The 18214-nt window shown below is 37.7% G+C and overlaps 1 long non-coding RNA gene across 1 annotated transcript; it reads left to right on the forward strand.

Annotated features, from left to right (window-relative positions):
* Positions 1-414: 414 nt before the first annotated feature.
* On the forward strand, positions 415-15823 carry LOC127514806 (uncharacterized). Its single transcript, XR_007930709.1, has 4 exons — positions 415-505; positions 11336-11480; positions 14003-14135; positions 15536-15823. It is a non-coding gene; the product is annotated as an uncharacterized LOC127514806 (long non-coding RNA).
* The last annotated feature ends 2391 nt before the right edge of the window (positions 15824-18214 follow it).

Genomic DNA, 18214 nt, shown 5'->3' on the forward strand with positions numbered 1-18214 from the left:
GTATCTCAAACTCCCCTTTTCCCTCCCACACAAGGATTTCCAAAAACATACTCATTCTTTCACTCAGGCAGGATGAATTTAACCATGTGTGAATATGCCGGTGAAATACTTGCAGTTATTTCTTTAAAAGAACAGTTCCAAAAAAAAAAAAAAAACATAAAATGAATCCATATGGCTCATTATATATTCTATAAGTTTTCACACAAAGCTTTCAGAATACTTGGAATATAGTTGTTTGGATCTATTTTAATTATTATTTTTGTTATTTTAGTTATTATTTTCAGCCCCTGGTCATCATCTATTTTGGTTCATATTCATAAGCTGATGTTTCACATTGTACATTCCTAAACCCTGGGTTAACATTCTTATCTGCATATTTGCGGTGTCAGTGTCATTGATTGGATAAACACAGTACGCGTCCTGTTTACATCTCTAGCGTTGAGCATCCTCGTATTGCCGACTGTACAATCGAGTTTATACTGCATGGACATTTCAGACTTTAAAGGTAAGAATAAAACGGTCTAAAGGGACCATTTTGGATCAAATCATGCGGTCAATATCATGTGACAGGATGTGACATCATTCAGAGACACCTGCAAAGGACCACATGGTCATGAAGCAAAGTAACTAACTCTCTTTTAACTATCTGAAAAGTTCATGTTTTCACTTGCTCATACGCATGTCTGGAAACATCAGGTCATTCAGTATAACCGTTATAAAACATGGAAAATGTTGTAATATTTTAAAAACTTGTACTAAATATAAAATGTTTGATTGTCCTTTTGCTAGCTAACTAGATATCAGCCTGTTAGCATTGTTTGAAAATATCGTCATTCGGTATAACTAAAGGTGTCATTCAGTAAAACCAAAATTTTGGTTAAACCGAATGACTTTTTTGGTAACAAATTTTGTCCATCTTGTAAAATATGACAAAAGCAGTGTTAATTGATTATAAAAACCACATAATCTCATTGTTAACATTTAATGAAACTTTCAAATGAATTATATCTCCATGATGTTTTTTTTTTTTTTTTACACTTTTAATAATGGACGTAAAAAAGCACAACTTGTCAGCTCAAAACACCTATCAGAATGAACTACCATCTAAACACCTCTCAGAATGCACTTCCATATAAACACCTCTCAGAATGCACTACCATCTTAATAATGGGTGTAAAAAAGCAAATCTTGTCCTCTCAAAACACCTCTCAGAATGCGTTACCATCTAAACACCTCTCAGAATGAACTACATCTAAACACCTCTCAGAATGCGCTACATCTAAATACCTCTCAGAATGAACTACCATCTAAACACCTCTCAGAATGAACTACCATCTAAACACCTCTCAGAATGAACTACCATCTAAACACCTCTCAGAATGAACTACCATCTAAACACCTCTCAGAATGTGTTACCATCTAAACACCTCTCAGAATGAACTACCATCTAAACACCTCTCAGAATGAACTACCATCTAAACACCTCTCAGAATGTGGTACCATTTAAACACCTCTCAGAATGAACTACATCTAAACACCTCTCAGAATGAACTACATCTAAACACCTCTCAGAATGCGCTACATCTAAATACCTCTCAGAATGCGTTACCATCTAAACACCTCTCAGAATGAACTACATCTAAACACCTCTCAGAATGCGCTACATCTAAACACCTCTCAGAATGAACTACCATCTAAACACCTCTCAGAATGAACTACCATCTAAACACCTCTCAGAATGAACTACCATCTAAACACCTCTCAGAATGAACTACCATCTAAACACCTCTCAGAATGCGTTACCATCTAAACACCTCTCAGAATGAACTACCATCTAAACACCTCTCAGAATGAACTACCATCTAAACACCTCTCAGAATGCGGTACCATTTAAACACCTCTCAGAATGAACTACATCTAAACACCTCTCAGAATGCGGTACCATCTAAACACCTCTCAGAATGCACTTCCATCTAAACATCTCTCAGAATGAACTACCATCGAAACACGTCTCAAAATGAACTACCATCTAAACACCTCTCAGAATGAACTACCATCTAAACACGTCTCAGAATGAACTACCATCTAAACACCTCTCAGAATGCGTTACATCTAAATACCTCTCAGAATGTACTACCATCTTAACACCTCTCAGAATGAACTACCATCTAAACACCTCTCAGAATGCGTTACATCTAAATACCTCTCAGAATGAACTACCATCTAAACACCTCTCAGAATGCGTTACATCTAAATACCTCTCAAAATGTACTACCATCTAAACACCTCTCAAAATGTACTACCATCTAAACACCTCTCAGAATGAACTACCATCTAAACACCTCTCAGAATGAACTACCATCTAAACACCTCTCAAAATGTACTACCATCTAAATACCTCTCAGAATGCGTTACCATCTAAATACCTCTCAGAATGCGTTACCATCTAAACACCTCTCAGAATGTACTACCATCTAAACACCTCTCAGAATGAACTACCATCTAAACACCTCTCAGAATGAACTACCATCTAAATACCTCTCAGAATGCGTTACATCTAAATACCTCTCAGAATGTACTACCATCTTAACACCTCTCAGAATGAACTACCATCTAAACACCTCTCAGAATGCGTTACATCTAAATACCTCTCAAAATGTACTACCATCTAAACACCTCTCAAAATGTACTACCATCTAAACACCTCTCAGAATGAACTACCATCTAAACACCTCTCAGAATGAACTACCATCTAAACACCTCTCAAAATGTACTAGCATCTAAATACCTCTCAGAATGCGTTACCATCTAAACACCTCTCAGAATGTACTACCATCTAAACACCTCTCAAAATGTACTACCATCTAAACACCTCTCAGAATGCGTTACCATCTAAACACCTCTCAAAATGTGCTACCATCTAAATACCTCTCAGAATGCGCTACCATCTAGACACCTCTCAAAATGTACTACCATCTAAACACCTCTCAAAATGTACTACCATCTAAACACCTCTCAAAATGTACTACCATCTAAACACCTCTCAGAATGCGTTACCATCTAAACACCTCTCAAAATGTGCTACCATCTAAATACCTCTCAGAATGTGCTACCATCTAAACACCTCTCAAAATGTACTACCATCTAAACACCTCTCAAAATGTACTACCATCTAAACACCTCTCAGAATGCGTTACCATCTAAACACCTCTCAAAATGTGCTACCATCTAAATACCTCTCAAAATGTACTACCATCTAAACACCTCTCAGAATGAACTACCATCTAAACACCTCTCAAAATGTACTACCATCTAAATACCTCTCAGAATGCGTTACCATCTAAATACCTCTCAGAATGCGTTACCATCTAAACACCTCTCAGAATGTACTACCATCTAAACACTTCTCAGAATGAACTACCATCTAAACACCTCTCAGAATGAACTACCATCTAAATACCTCTCAGAATGCGTTACATCTAAATACCTCTCAGAATGTACTACCATCTTAACACCTCTCAGAATGAACTACCATCTAAACACCTCTCAGAATGCGTTACCATCTAAACACCTCTCAAAATGTGCTACCATCTAAATACCTCTCAGAATGCGCTACCATCTAGACACCTCTCAAAATGTACTACCATCTAAACACCTCTCAGAATGAACTACCATCTAAACACCTCTCAAAATGTACTACCATCTAAATACCTCTCAGAATGCGCTACCATCTAAACACCTCTCAGAATGCGTTACCATCTAAACACCTCTCAGAATGTACTACCATCTAAACACCTCTCAGAATGAACTACCATCTAAACACCTCTCAAAATGTACTACCATCTAAACACCTCTCAGAATGAACTACCATCTAAACACCTCTCAAAATGTGCTACCATCTAAATACCTCTCAGAATTCGCTACCATCTAGACACCTCTCAAAATGTACTACCATCTAAACACCTCTCAGAATGAACTACCATCTAAACACCTCTCAGAATGAACTACCATCTAAATACCTCTCAGAATGCGTTACATCTAAATACCTCTCAGAATGTACTACCATCTAAACACCTCTCAGAATGAACTACCATCTAAACACCTCTCAGAATGCGTTACATCTAAATACCTCTCAAAATGTACTACCATCTAAACACCTCTCAAAATGTACTACCATCTAAACACCTCTCAGAATGAACTACCATCTAAACACCTCTCAGAATGAACTACCATCTAAACACCTCTCAAAATGTACTACCATCTAAATACCTCTCAGAATGCGTTACCATCTAAATACCTCTCAGAATGCGTTACCATCTAAACACCTCTCAGAATGTACTACCATCTAAACACCTCTCAGAATGAACTACCATCTAAACACCTCTCAGAATGAACTACCATCTAAACACCTCTCAAAATGTACTAGCATCTAAATACCTCTCAGAATGCGTTACCATCTAAACACCTCTCAGAATGTACTACCATCTAAACACCTCTCAAAATGTACTACCATCTAAACACCTCTCAGAATGCGTTACCATCTAAACACCTCTCAAAATGTACTACCATCTAAACACCTCTCAGAATGAACTACCATCTAAACACCTCTCAGAATGCGCTACCATCTAAACACCTCTCAGAATGCGTTACCATCTAAACACCTCTCAGAATGTACTACCATCTAAACACCTCTCAGAATGAACTACCATCTAAACACCTCTCAAAATGTGCTACCATCTAAATACCTCTCAGAATTCGCTACCATCTAGACACCTCTCAAAATGTACTACCATCTAAACACCTCTCAGAATGAACTACCATCTAAACACCTCTCAAAATGTGCTACCATCTAAATACCTCTCAGAATTCGCTACCATCTAGACACCTCTCAAAATGTACTACCATCTAAACACCTCTCAGAATGAACTACCATCTAAACACCTCTCAAAATGTACTACCATCTAAACACCTCTCAAAATGTGCTACCATCTAAATACCTCTCAGAATTCGCTACCATCTAGACACCTCTCAAAATGTACTACCATCTAAACACCTCTCAGAATGAACTACCATCTAAACACCTCTCAAAATGTACTACCATCTAAACACCTCTCAAAATGTGCTACCATCTAAATACCTCTCAGAATTCGCTACCATCTAGACACCTCTCAAAATGTACTACCATCTAAACACCTCTCAGAATGAACTACCATCTAAACACCTCTCAAAATGTGCTACCATCTAAATACCTCTCAGAATTCGCTACCATCTAGACACCTCTCAAAATGTACTACCATCTAAACACCTCTCTGAATGAACTACCATCTAAACACCTCTCAAAATGTACTACCATCTAAACACCTCTCAAAATGTGCTACCATCTAAATACCTCTCAGAATTCGCTACCATCTAGACACCTCTCAAAATGTACTACCATCTAAACACCTCTCAGAATGAACTACCATCTAAACACCTCTCAAAATGTACTACCATCTAAACACCTCTCAAAATGTGCTACCATCTAAATACCTCTCAGAATTCGCTACCATCTAAACACCTCTCAGAATGAACTACCATCTAAACACCTCTCAAAATGCACTACCATCTAAACACCTCTCAGAATGCGCTACCATCTAAACACCTCTCAAAATGCATTACCATCTAAACACCTCTCAGAATGCGTTACCATCTAAACACCTCTCAGAATGTACTACCATCTAAACACCTCTCAGAATGAACTACCATCTAAACACCTCTCAGAATGTGCTACCATCTAAACACCTCTCAAAATGTACTACCATCTAAACACCTCTCAGAATGAACTACCATCTAAGCACCTCTCAAAATGTACTACCATCTAAACACCTCTCAGAATGAACTACCATCTAAACACCTCTCAGAATGTGCTACCATCTAAACACCTCTCAGAATGCGCTACCATCTAAACACCTCTCAAAATGTACTACCATCTAAACACCTCTCAGAATGCGTTACCATCTAAACACCTCTCAGAATGTACTACCATCTAAACACCTCTCAGAATGAACTACCATCTAAACTCCTATCACAATGAGCTACCATCTAAACACCTCTCAGAATGCGCTACCATCTAAAGACCTCTCAGAATGAACTACCATCTAAACACCTCTCAAAATGTACTACCATCTAAACACCTCTCAAAATGTGCTACCATCTAAATACCTCTCAGAATTCGCTACCATCTAGACACCTCTCAAAATGTACTACCATCTAAACACCTCTCAGAATGAACTACCATCTAAACACCTCTCAAAATGTGCTACCATCTAAATACCTCTCAGAATTCGCTACCATCTAGACACCTCTCAAAATGTACTACCATCTAAACACCTCTCAGAATGAACTACCATCTAAACACCTCTCAAAATGTACTACCATCTAAACACCTCTCAAAATGTGCTACCATCTAAATACCTCTCAGAATTCGCTACCATCTAGACACCTCTCAAAATGTACTACCATCTAAACACCTCTCAGAATGAACTACCATCTAAACACCTCTCAAAATGTACTACCATCTAAACACCTCTCAAAATGTGCTACCATCTAAATACCTCTCAGAATTCGCTACCATCTAAACACCTCTCAGAATGAACTACCATCTAAACACCTCTCAAAATGCACTACCATCTAAACACCTCTCAGAATGCGCTACCATCTAAACACCTCTCAAAATGCATTACCATCTAAACACCTCTCAGAATGCGTTACCATCTAAACACCTCTCAGAATGTACTACCATCTAAACACCTCTCAGAATGAACTACCATCTAAACACCTCTCAGAATGTGCTACCATCTAAACACCTCTCAAAATGTACTACCATCTAAACACCTCTCAGAATGAACTACCATCTAAACACCTCTCAAAATGTACTACCATCTAAACACCTCTCAGAATGAACTACCATCTAAACACCTCTCAGAATGTGCTACCATCTAAACACCTCTCAGAATGCGCTACCATCTAAACACCTCTCAAAATGTACTACCATCTAAACACCTCTCAGAATGCGTTACCATCTAAACACCTCTCAGAATGTACTACCATCTAAACACCTCTCAGAATGAACTACCATCTAAACTCCTATCACAATGAGCTACCATCTAAACACCTCTCAGAATGCGCTACCATCTAAAGACCTCTCAGAATGAACTACCATCTAAACACATCTCAGAATGCACTTTCATCTAAACACCTCTCAGAATGAACTACCATCTTAAAAAACTTATTCGTCAATGACCCATATAACAGATAATCCAAAGTCTATTTTAGGGTCAATTCATGTCAATGGCGTGTTTGAGATTCCAAAATAAATGGTGAAATTCTCTCTATAATGTAATTTTATGCTATAAAATGGCTGTTAGAAAAAAAGAAATAAGATAATGCAACAAGACAAAATAAGGAACACTGGACCCCAACAAAAAGTGATGCACCTCTTGATAAAAATAACATCACAACATTTATTTCCATCAAGAGGTGCATCAATTTTTGGTCAAGATCTTGTGTTGACAATGCAAGAGGTGAGCACTCTGTAAAGTCTACTCCAGCACATCCCAAAGACTTTCAATGAATTTAAGGTCTGGACTCAGAGGTGCCAATTCATGTGAGAAAATGATTCTTCATGCTCCCTCCCAAACATTCTTTCACAATTTGAGCCTGATGAATCTTGGCATTGTCATCCTGGAATATGGCCATGATATGTCTTCCTACATGGTTGTTTAAGAAATGAAAAGCTACACACTCCATCAATTAGGGTTAGAAGAACTGTTGCCAAACATATAACATGCTAGAAATATAATAATCACTGCAATAATGATCCAAACATAGACTCTTAAGCATTTGCCTATTTAAATCCAAACAACTTTTTTGGCTGAGCAGTGTATCTTCGAAAGAAACCAAGTCATACAGGTTTGGAATGACATGAGGGTGAGTAAATGATGACATAAGTTTCATTTTTAGGTAAATATTCATTTAATAACCTGCACTTTTGTTTTCCAGGTCAGTTTTAAACAGACTTTTTACACTGTATAATTAAGCATAATGGCTTCTAATAAACATGGCATTATTTTTTGTTCATTATTGTTAATTCACTGGGCATGCCTGTAAACCATCTTGTCTTGCAGTAGCTATCTCTCATTTCCTTACAAAATGTTTTTTTAAGTCTCTCTCTTGCTCTCTCTCTCTCTTTGCAGTCAGTACTGAAAGCATTTTAACTACTCAGCGGCTCTAATCACTGCAGGCGCACATAGAGACATGAAAGGTGAGCGCAGTGAATGCGTCACGCAGCGAGACCCATGCTGACGCCCCAAAGTGCACAGCGATGGCGACTGCCTCCACTTCAAAAGGGTCTGGGGGCTTTTCTCCCTCGCACCCTCGCATTTCACAGCGAAAAGACATTTCCCATGAATCTAAATTGCTTCTGAACTACTTTAGCTCGAGGTTGAGTTGAATGCAGTGGGAGGTTTCACTGCATCAAGTACTTTAACTCAGAAGTCAGGCGTAGGGGTCTGGCTTCAGGCGTAGCGGCTGGAAAGACAATACTGACATTGCCGGCACAGTTAAAGTGGCTCTGACAAAAACGTACAGGCTGTTCTCATTGCCTCCCAGAAGATGCGTGAACTGAAATTAAAGTAGATTGAGGTGCATTAACACAAAAGAAAATGTTTTGGAAAATGTTCCCAGTGATGGTTTTTGTCCGTAAGGTCAGTGGAGTCTGATGTTGTTTGGACCCCTAATCCCAAAATATCATCTTTTGTGTTCAACAGAAAAAAAGAAAGTCAAACAGGTTTAAAATGACATTGAGGGTGAGCAAATGGTGACAGAATTTTCATTTTTGGGCGAATGACGCCACTTATTCTTTTATAACACTTTACTTCTTTATATTTCTTCCGAAACTCTGATATTTCCAACTGTAAACTGTATTTCAATGAACAAAAAATGATTTTTAATAGTTTTATGTTAAAATAACAGCACTGCAAAAAACAAAACAAAACAAAAAAAAAAACAATAACCGCAAATTTTCCACAGGCAGGCACCATTCAACTCTGATATTTTAGTCCAACTGAATTTGTTAAATCACTCAGTAATTAAAAGTTTTAGGTAACAGCTGGTGGCAGAGTGAAAACAAGTAATTAGTCTAATTTAGAAAATTTGAAAATTCTGAAGAAAATGCAACGCAGGTGTTTTCATTTTATTATTTTTGTTTAAGTTCTAAATGGTTGATGGGATGGATGTAATAAGGTTGCTAGGGTGTTCTCTGAGGTTTCTGTGATGTTCTAAGCAGTTGGTAGGGTATTCTAGGTGGATTCTAGAATGTTCTGGGTGGTTTCCATGATATTCTAAGTGGTTGCTAGGATGTTCTAAATGGTTAATATTCAGGGTGTTTGATGTTCTAAGTGGTTTATATTTAGAGTGTTTTCTGGGATGTTCTAAGTTGTTGTTCGGGTGTTTTTAGAAAGTCTTTTCTAAACATTTGCTTACAGGCCCCAATCAAAAGAGTATGATATTCAATATGTAACTAACTAGTCCCACTCAGTTAAAGATGTGTTTGTTGAGAGGAGCTGCATATGCTAATCCTATAAGCTTTCTGACTTGTTATTTTCTGCATTGAGAATGATAAAATTCTGAAAAACTCAGAAGGTCATATTGTCTGTTTAGAGAATGGACTCTTTAGACTTTGACTTCCTCATCGTAACATGCTAAAAAAAAACCTGTCAGAACACCTTAGCAACACCCTGGCAACCACCCATAACCACTTTTATGTTAGTATTACTTATATACTATAATAGTATTTTTTATTTTTTTTTTCCCCTGTTTACCTGGCTAGCGCACTTCCCATAATGTTTATTGTGTCAGTAGGCTGAGAGTAGGTGGTCTTTTGTGGCTTTTCGAACACTTTCGACCACATGAGCGTTTACACTATGAAAGCAATCTGGTCAAATGCGTTTTCAACTACCTCTGAAAATGGTCGAAAGTGGTCAAGCTCAAATCATTTTAGACCTCGTTTACACCAGTATTCAGTGTCGTCCACTTGTGATCTAATTGACAAAAATGCATCTTAATACCAGGTGTAAACAGGGCCTTTATTTCAATGAACAAAAAAAATATTTTTAATAGTTTTAGGTTAAAATAACAGCACTGCAAAAAAAAAAAAAAAACAACCGCAAATTTTCCACAGGCAGGCACCATTCACATGTTCTTCAGAAAATGTACATGTATAGTTCATGTCATTTTTTTTGTTTGTTTTGTTTTGTTTTTGTTTTTTTTAATGTATTCTGCATCTTTGTGGACTTGTGATGACATCTGAAGATAACCAAGACTTTATAAAATCCTCCAAAGTGCTGCCTGATCAGACTGGGCTGGAGGATGAAAACAACAATGCGAGTTTGAATCACGTTCAGATGGTTTGTTTTTTTTTTAGGATGAAATATCCAGCGGCTCCTTGTGAGCATTTCATTCCGCAGCAGACAGTGATTGTCTCACATTCTGGAATACCTTTCTGAAACGTCATGAGGTTTTGTCTCACTGTGGTCCATCTTTCAGTCTGGCACCGAGACCAGTGAAACCAGCCGTCTGAAGTGTTCGTGTTTTGAATGGTCCAGTTTTGCTGCAGGCGGTACAGTCTCTGACAAAAATAATCATTGCAAACAAAAACAAAAAGTGAAAGAAAAATATCCATAATTCCTGGTGCATCTGTGCAAAATAATTCTGATTCTGCTTCACCAGGCACTTATATATTGTACAATGGAGTATGCAAACAAAATACAGAATTAAAATTAGCAAATTAAATGTAGGCAAAATAAAACTGATATGATAAAGATCAAAAAACAAAATTATTGCGGATACCAGCTATTATTTGAACTTGGGAGAATTTAATGAGAAATATTTCTGACTTTTGATAGACTTTGGTATATCGTTGAGATCTCTTCTGAGACTGTGTAATATCATTAGTGCCTTTTGCTTATATATTCCGTTTCTTCTGAGAAAAGTCTCCATTTGCTCTCAAATTCATCTCATTGCTGACTAGGAGAAACAATTGAGATACAACTGTTTCTTCTTCATAGGGTTCCATTTGAAACTTCCCCAACTTTTCTCCACTTTTATTGACAGTCTTCCTAAGGCTCGTGCTGTTTCTTCATTGTGCTTTTAAGTTAAAAGACTGTCATTTTGTCACAGTAATTATGAGGACAAACAATTACAGCATCCCGCTGACAAAACAGTGATGCCAATCAAGAGGTACGTGGGCAAAGACCTATTTTTGTGTTTTCCTCTGTTCTGCCCTTATTTGTTTTAGCACCACCCTATCATCACGATTCCTTCTGGCGATGTTACTCAGCAGCAGCACTTCCAGACGCAAGTGGGAGCAGAATTAAAATGAGAGAGGAAAACTCATCAGTGAGCAAGAAGGGAAGATCAAATGCACCAATCAAAAGATGAGGGTATGTGCATGGGTTTGTGTGTGTGTGCAATTCTGCTGATAAACAAATTTGGCCATTAAATTACTAGCCAAAAATAAACATGACCTTGTAGTTGCATGTTTGAATCTGTTTATTACTGCAAAAGAGATAGGCATGGAGTAGTTTTTGTTTTAAATTTTTATCTTCCATTCTGTACAAAAACACTCATTTTGACACCCTTACAAAAGGACCAAAGATTGAAGGAAATGAGCAGTGTTTGGTAGAATTGGCCGCAACTTTGCCAATTTGCTAAGCTGTTGCTAGGGTGTTCTGGGTGGTTGTTAGGGCACTTCTAAGTGGTTTCTAAGCCAAAGATTCTGTATGATATTAGATATGGCCATTCAGGATCTTTTTTTAATGGAAGGCTGTGGGACTTTTTTGTTTATGTTATTGATGGTGTATTTTAAAATAATACCATTTATTTAAAATGGAAATCTTTTTGTAACATTATAAATGTCTTTACTGTCAGTTTTGGTCAATTTAATGCATCCTTGCTGGATAAAAATATTCATTTCATTTTTTTAAATGTACTGATCCCAAACCAGACTTTTGAATGGCAGTTAATATATTTTATATTTTTATTTTACCTTTTTACTTTATAAATATATGTAACATTTTAAAAGAAAATGTTATTTGTGTTCAGTAGTTACTAGACACTTGCTAGATTGCTATAGTGTCATAAGACAGTTGCTAGGGTATTCTGAGTGGTTTCTTGGGCGTTGCTAGGTGCTTGCTTGGACTTTTTACATATGGTTGGTATAGGATCATATGCATTTGCTAGGATATTACTAGGGAAGCTTTCCCGAAACCGTATTGTCGCAAACCTGCCGTTCAGCCGCGTTGGTGAATGACGTCACGCAGGTGGTGAGTAATAACTTCTTTAAATGAATCAGTTTGAGATCGAATTAATGATAGATTTTTTGCTATAAATTACGGACATGGCATCTGAGGACTAATTCACATTTTTCTCAGTTATTTTGCTTTATTTACGGATTCAATCATAGGCTTGTTCTTACGTACTAGAGCACGTACGCACATACACACTCTTCAAAAACGGTGCTTTAAATCTCTTGACAAACTAAAATAAGTAAATTACATTTGTATATATTCAAAATAAAAGATATATACATTGTACTTAACGTCAGCTTGCTTATTTTGCTCAGGATAACGATTTATTAAGTCCACTTGTCATAAAAACAAGAAACTATGCTTCTAATCACAGCTCGAGAGCTGTCGTTCCAACCACACAAGTTTGCGATGCAGTTTGCGAATGTTCGTTTGAACTATGGTTTCGGGAAACACCAAATCGTTGAACTATGTTAGTAACGACGGAACTTTAGGATGTTAGTTGGCTAACAATGCTTTTGGGAAACACACCCCTGTTTAGTTCCTGTCTCTATGAAGCCCCTCCTTCCGTAACACGCAATGTGCTCTGATTGGTCGGCTGGATCAGTGTGTTGTGATTGGTTAACCGCTTCGGGTGTGTTTGGGAAATGTCCCGCCGCTTACCATAACCGCGAGTTTCAACACACTACTAACTCAACAAGGCCACGGCCCTTTTAAATGAGGAATAGTGTGACGTGTTCGTTCTGGGAAGAAAACTCAAGACTACAATGGAGGCATTTCAGGGAGTTCAGAAACAGTGCACACTGATATAGAGAATAACTCCCTTTGGAGTAACTTTGGAACTTTGCAGACCTTTTTCATGCTCAAACAGCAACATTACACACTAAAGCATAATGGGACCCCTTTAAATCACAAAGCAGTATGATAATAAGTCTATGTCTGTCATCCATACACCAGCACTATCACAGTAATGTTATACTGGCATTGAAAGCCATACAAGCGGATCCTTACAACACTGGAGCTTTGCCAGTGTGGGTTTGTTTATTGTTCAAACAACCTTTAAGCAGTCTAAAGTCTTGCCAATTCATTTAGCAGCGGAAATGTTAGGATGCTTCCTGTTGCTTGTGGATGTGACCCTTGAACTGAGTAAACACTCTAAACCACAAGCACAGCGAGGTGATGTTTTCTGAGAACTGAAAGAAATGAGGTTCATTTGAAAGTCAGAAGGGGCTATCGTGCATACAAGCTTCTCCATAATTTAATATCTTTTTTTTTTTTAATTTAAGCAGAACCTATTGTCAAAATGCTAGCAAATCAAATGAAAATTTGAACTGGATTCAGAAGTTCTCATATTGATATTATTTGTTAACCAATCTGTAAGTTTAATGGTTTGCATAAAATAATTTTCCTTATTAAATTGTTTTTTTCCTTTAAGTGGTGTCATCTGAAGACATCCTCCATCTCTTTGACATTTAAGAACAGCGTCAAGATTAAATAGAGCCTCTGGGTATTTATGAACACATTTCGAAACCGCTATCATGTTCACTTCATTGTTTCTTAGAGCAGGACCATCATCAAACCTCAATAAAGCATCTGTCATAATATAATAAAAGCTTTGAACACTTATCCACTCTTCCAGTCTTGTTTCTTTTCTGCAGATACCACTCTGAAGGAAACCTGCCGAGGAAAACATTGACTCATCGTTTGAGTTTGTTTGTGTCTGGCAGAGCAGGAGTGTCTAATGATAGACAAAAGCATGATCATCAGCTCTGAATGCAGTGGATTACAGAGGTTAGACTGAAACTCTTGATTCACTCATATCAAGCACATTGTCGATGAACAAAAACAGTTTGTGCACAATTGTACAATAAAATACTGTGGCAGTGCCATGGTACAGTGATTGTATCAGGTGATAAAGATGGCGTTTTGATATATAACATGGCACTGAAATGTAGGTACCATGGTATGCATGTGTACTTCCAAGAACATTATGGGACATGTCCCAAAAAATGGGGGACAACATAGTATCTTTGATACCTATATCTACTATGTTTCAATTGTAATCTTTTAAAATGGCATCTAAAATAATAAACTATGTGCAATGTAAAAAATCGATTTTTCGATACATATCGATACTGAAATATCTGAAACGTTTTCAATACTCATTTTCCGCAGAATAGATACACAATACCAGCTGTGCTTTCTCTCTCTCATCTCTCAGACAATGAGTTGACACACAAACCCGCCTCCCCTCACTCAATTGTTTCATTTGCTCTGGATGAATATTGTTGGTGTTACAGGGCATGAATTTTGGTGTGGGATTGTGTGTATCGCGTATAATTTTACTCATTCCCGCAGATTTTGTGCTCACACCGAAAGTACGCGCACATAAGGCTGCCTCTCATTTCTTTTTCACTGCTTATAGCACTTAAACAGTCAAATACATGCAAAAGAATGTGTTTACGTGACAAGAATGTCACGTAAACACATTCAGTTAACACGTTCACTTAAACAGTTGAAAAAGAAAACATGCGTAACCGTATAATGGATCTGTGCGTCAGGTCAGCCTAAAATACCTGCTGACAAATTATGAGATAATATTAAAAATATCTATATGCCAGTTTTCCCTCATGGTATCGATGTCAAAATTGTGGCCAGTGAAAATGCCGAGTGGCTAGTAACATTGGAAAACCACTGCTGCAACCACATTTCAACATGCTATTTTAGCAACTTTTGCATGGGCGAACACCTCTCACATTTTCTTAAGGAAATTCTAGTTTGATTGCTGGTAGAAATGGTTTTTACACAGCAGAATGTAGCGTGGTAATGTTATTAGGTTGCAATGGCATGAATTAAAGGGTGACGTTTAACACAGTGTTTCATTTTGGATGCAGCTAATAGTGTTTAAGCATTATTACAGCAGTGGTAAAGGAGCCGAGCTTCATTCCAGTCACATAAACTGTTGAAGGATCTTAAGAACATTACGTTCTGTAGGCGCTGAGAGCATTCGGGGAATTGGTTTTACCTTTTAACACACTCGCTGCTTATTATGTGTGTTGATAAAAGGTAAACACCAAACGTAATGAGACCCCCCTAATAAACTCAGTCTCAGCCCACTCAGTCTCACATTGCTCATTTTCCACACTTGTTTACCTCCAAACAACCTTTATCTGTGCTCTTCTCTCCTCTAGGATTAGTCAACGTCTTTTGTGTCTTATCTCAGATGCGATGTTATCAAGGCCCCGGGAAATGCCAAGGGGGTGTTTGGTATCTCTGCGGCGGCTGGCTTGATTTCAGTCACAAATGGACAGAGTTTCCTCTTCCATTAGGAGTGAGAGCTGATACTGAACAACAACATCAGGGTCCATTGTCACCATATATCAGCTTCACTGAGGGGCCTGCGCTCTCAGACGAGATATTATCCAGCTGTGGTCTTGGCTACATGATTACAGAAATCATTTTCTTGTTACTGAAATATAGAGCTGCACAATTCTGAATAAATTGAGAATCATGATTTTTTTTTTGTTTGTTTGTTTGTTTCAAACAGAGATTGCGATTCTCCCAAGAATCTGAACAGACTACTATGACTTAACAAAATAACATGTAATTTACCAGAGGTTCAGACAAAATGTTAATTGCTGCAGTCTATTTAAAATGTTTAATAATCTGAATGAATTATTTTTAAAAAATCGGTTTAAATGAATGATTCAATGACTCACTCATAAATACTTAATGATGAATCAGCATTTTTGAACATATATTAATTGAATAATTGAATAATACAAATAATTGAAAAGACTGTTTGTGAAGCTGTTTCATACCTATCCATGACAACTGCTCTCTCTGGCTCAGCAGCAGCACCAACGCAGCTTTGAATGAAAATTCTGTCAGTAAGTACTCACCCTCAGGTCGTTCCACACCCGTAAGACCTTTGTTCATCTTCAGAACACAAATTAAGATATTTTTGATGAAATCCTCCATAGACAGCAATTTAACCGCCACTTTCAAGGTCCAAAAAGGTACTAAAGACATCGTTGAAATAGTCCATGTGACTACAGTGGATCAACCTTGATTTTATGAAGCAAGGAGAATACTTTTTGTGCGCAAAAACAAAACAAAAATATTGGCTTTATTCAACAATATCTTCTCTTCTGTGCCATTTTCCTACGCTGTTTACGCTCAGTGCTTCCAAGTTCTACGTCCGAATGCCGGCTCAGTATTGGCCCACGCTGTACACATGAGCAGCATGACGCATGCGTGTGATGCTGACGCAGGAGCTAGACAATAATTGGTCGATGTTCTGACGTTGAACCTGGAAGCGCTGAACGGCGGGAACCGGCAAATGTTCAATGTCATTTTATTACCAAAGTAAACAAATACAACAAACAAAAGTGGCAGCCTCTTACAGACGACTGATGCATAAACAAAAACAAACCAACAACATAAAAGTCCCAGGCCTGGTCGTCTCTCATCTTCCACTGTCATCACTCCTTCTTATCTTTCCAGAGCTCCTCCGTGGGACTTGAGACTTGTGACACATCTCTCCTCAACAAGCTATGTACATCCATAGCATATTTCTAAGAAAATGTGCCTTGAAAAGCACCATAAATGCCTAAGAGGTCATACGAGTGAATTAATTTGAAAAAAAAAAAAAAAAAATACAGAATAAGTCAAAAATCAAGTCATATCTTTTTCCATTTCTTTGGTGAAACACTGTCCTCTGAACTTCATGGCAGAATGACAGATTTGCAGAGAAAGACTTTTGTATACTCTTAGACATCCGTTTTCTGAAGTTAAGTATAAATATTGCACGTCCTGTGATGTCTATACCTCAGAAGAGTGAGAAAACATTTCCTTATTGATCTCCCATGTTTGCGTGTTGTAAGACATGACTGAATCCACACAGTTCATTTTACACTGCTGTCTAAAACCCCAGCCTTCATATTACGAAATTTCCTGCCTTAGGTCAGTAAGTTCTTCGCCAAACTTTTGAGGTGTTTTCCTGCTTCCATAAAAATTCCACAAAGTGCATTTCGTTGCTTTATTGTCCATATTTTTAAGGGCCGTAAAAAAAGATGACCCTACTGATGAAAATCTTTTGTGAGATTGTGCAGATACCCAGAGTTTTGTCTAGTCAGAATTCTGCTTTCACGTGTTATAAGGTTCTGCTGTGATACATTATATGTATTAATGTTTGGAGGCTGATGAGAAATGAGTGGAGATTAAATAGATATGAAATGAGCATAATGTATCCTGGAGTTTATAGAGCCACAAGGAAGTGACTTCATGAGATGTACAGACACCCCAAAAGGTACTCTGCTGAAAAATCCAGCATTGCTAATTCCCAGCATGGGATGCTAGTTACTGGTTTGCAGGTTCCCAGCATGGGAAGCTGGTGTGCTGGTGGACCAAGGTATGGGATGGGTCCGGCTTGGGATGCTGGTGTGCTGGTGGACCAGCATCGGTTGTTTTTTGGGTGCTAATATGATTCCAGCATGACCACAACAAAACTTGCATATATGTAAAAAGTTGTTGAAGTCTGTTTGAAGTCACTGTTATGGTGATTAGTGTTTCATTATGTGACTTCTAGTTGGGCACTTTGCCCTTGACTTTGGTTGAATTATTGTAATTCTCTCTCAGTTATTGTTGAAAGTGCATGCTATTGACTACAATATTTCATGCTGCTCACTGCAGTGATGCCTTTTACTTTGTACACTTTTTGGGTTCAGTGACTGACAGCTGGATTTTGACATGCAAGTCCCCCAAAGTATTTAAAACAGCAACTTTCAATTTTGAGCTTTCACTATCAATAGCTCTTTCTTAGCAAGAGTCCACTAATTAGACCAATTAGATGTAATTCATGCTGGTTT

Source organism: Ctenopharyngodon idella, chromosome 1, assembly GCF_019924925.1.
Source record: "Ctenopharyngodon idella isolate HZGC_01 chromosome 1, HZGC01, whole genome shotgun sequence".
In the NCBI taxonomy this organism is placed as follows: domain Eukaryota; kingdom Metazoa; phylum Chordata; class Actinopteri; order Cypriniformes; family Xenocyprididae; genus Ctenopharyngodon; species Ctenopharyngodon idella.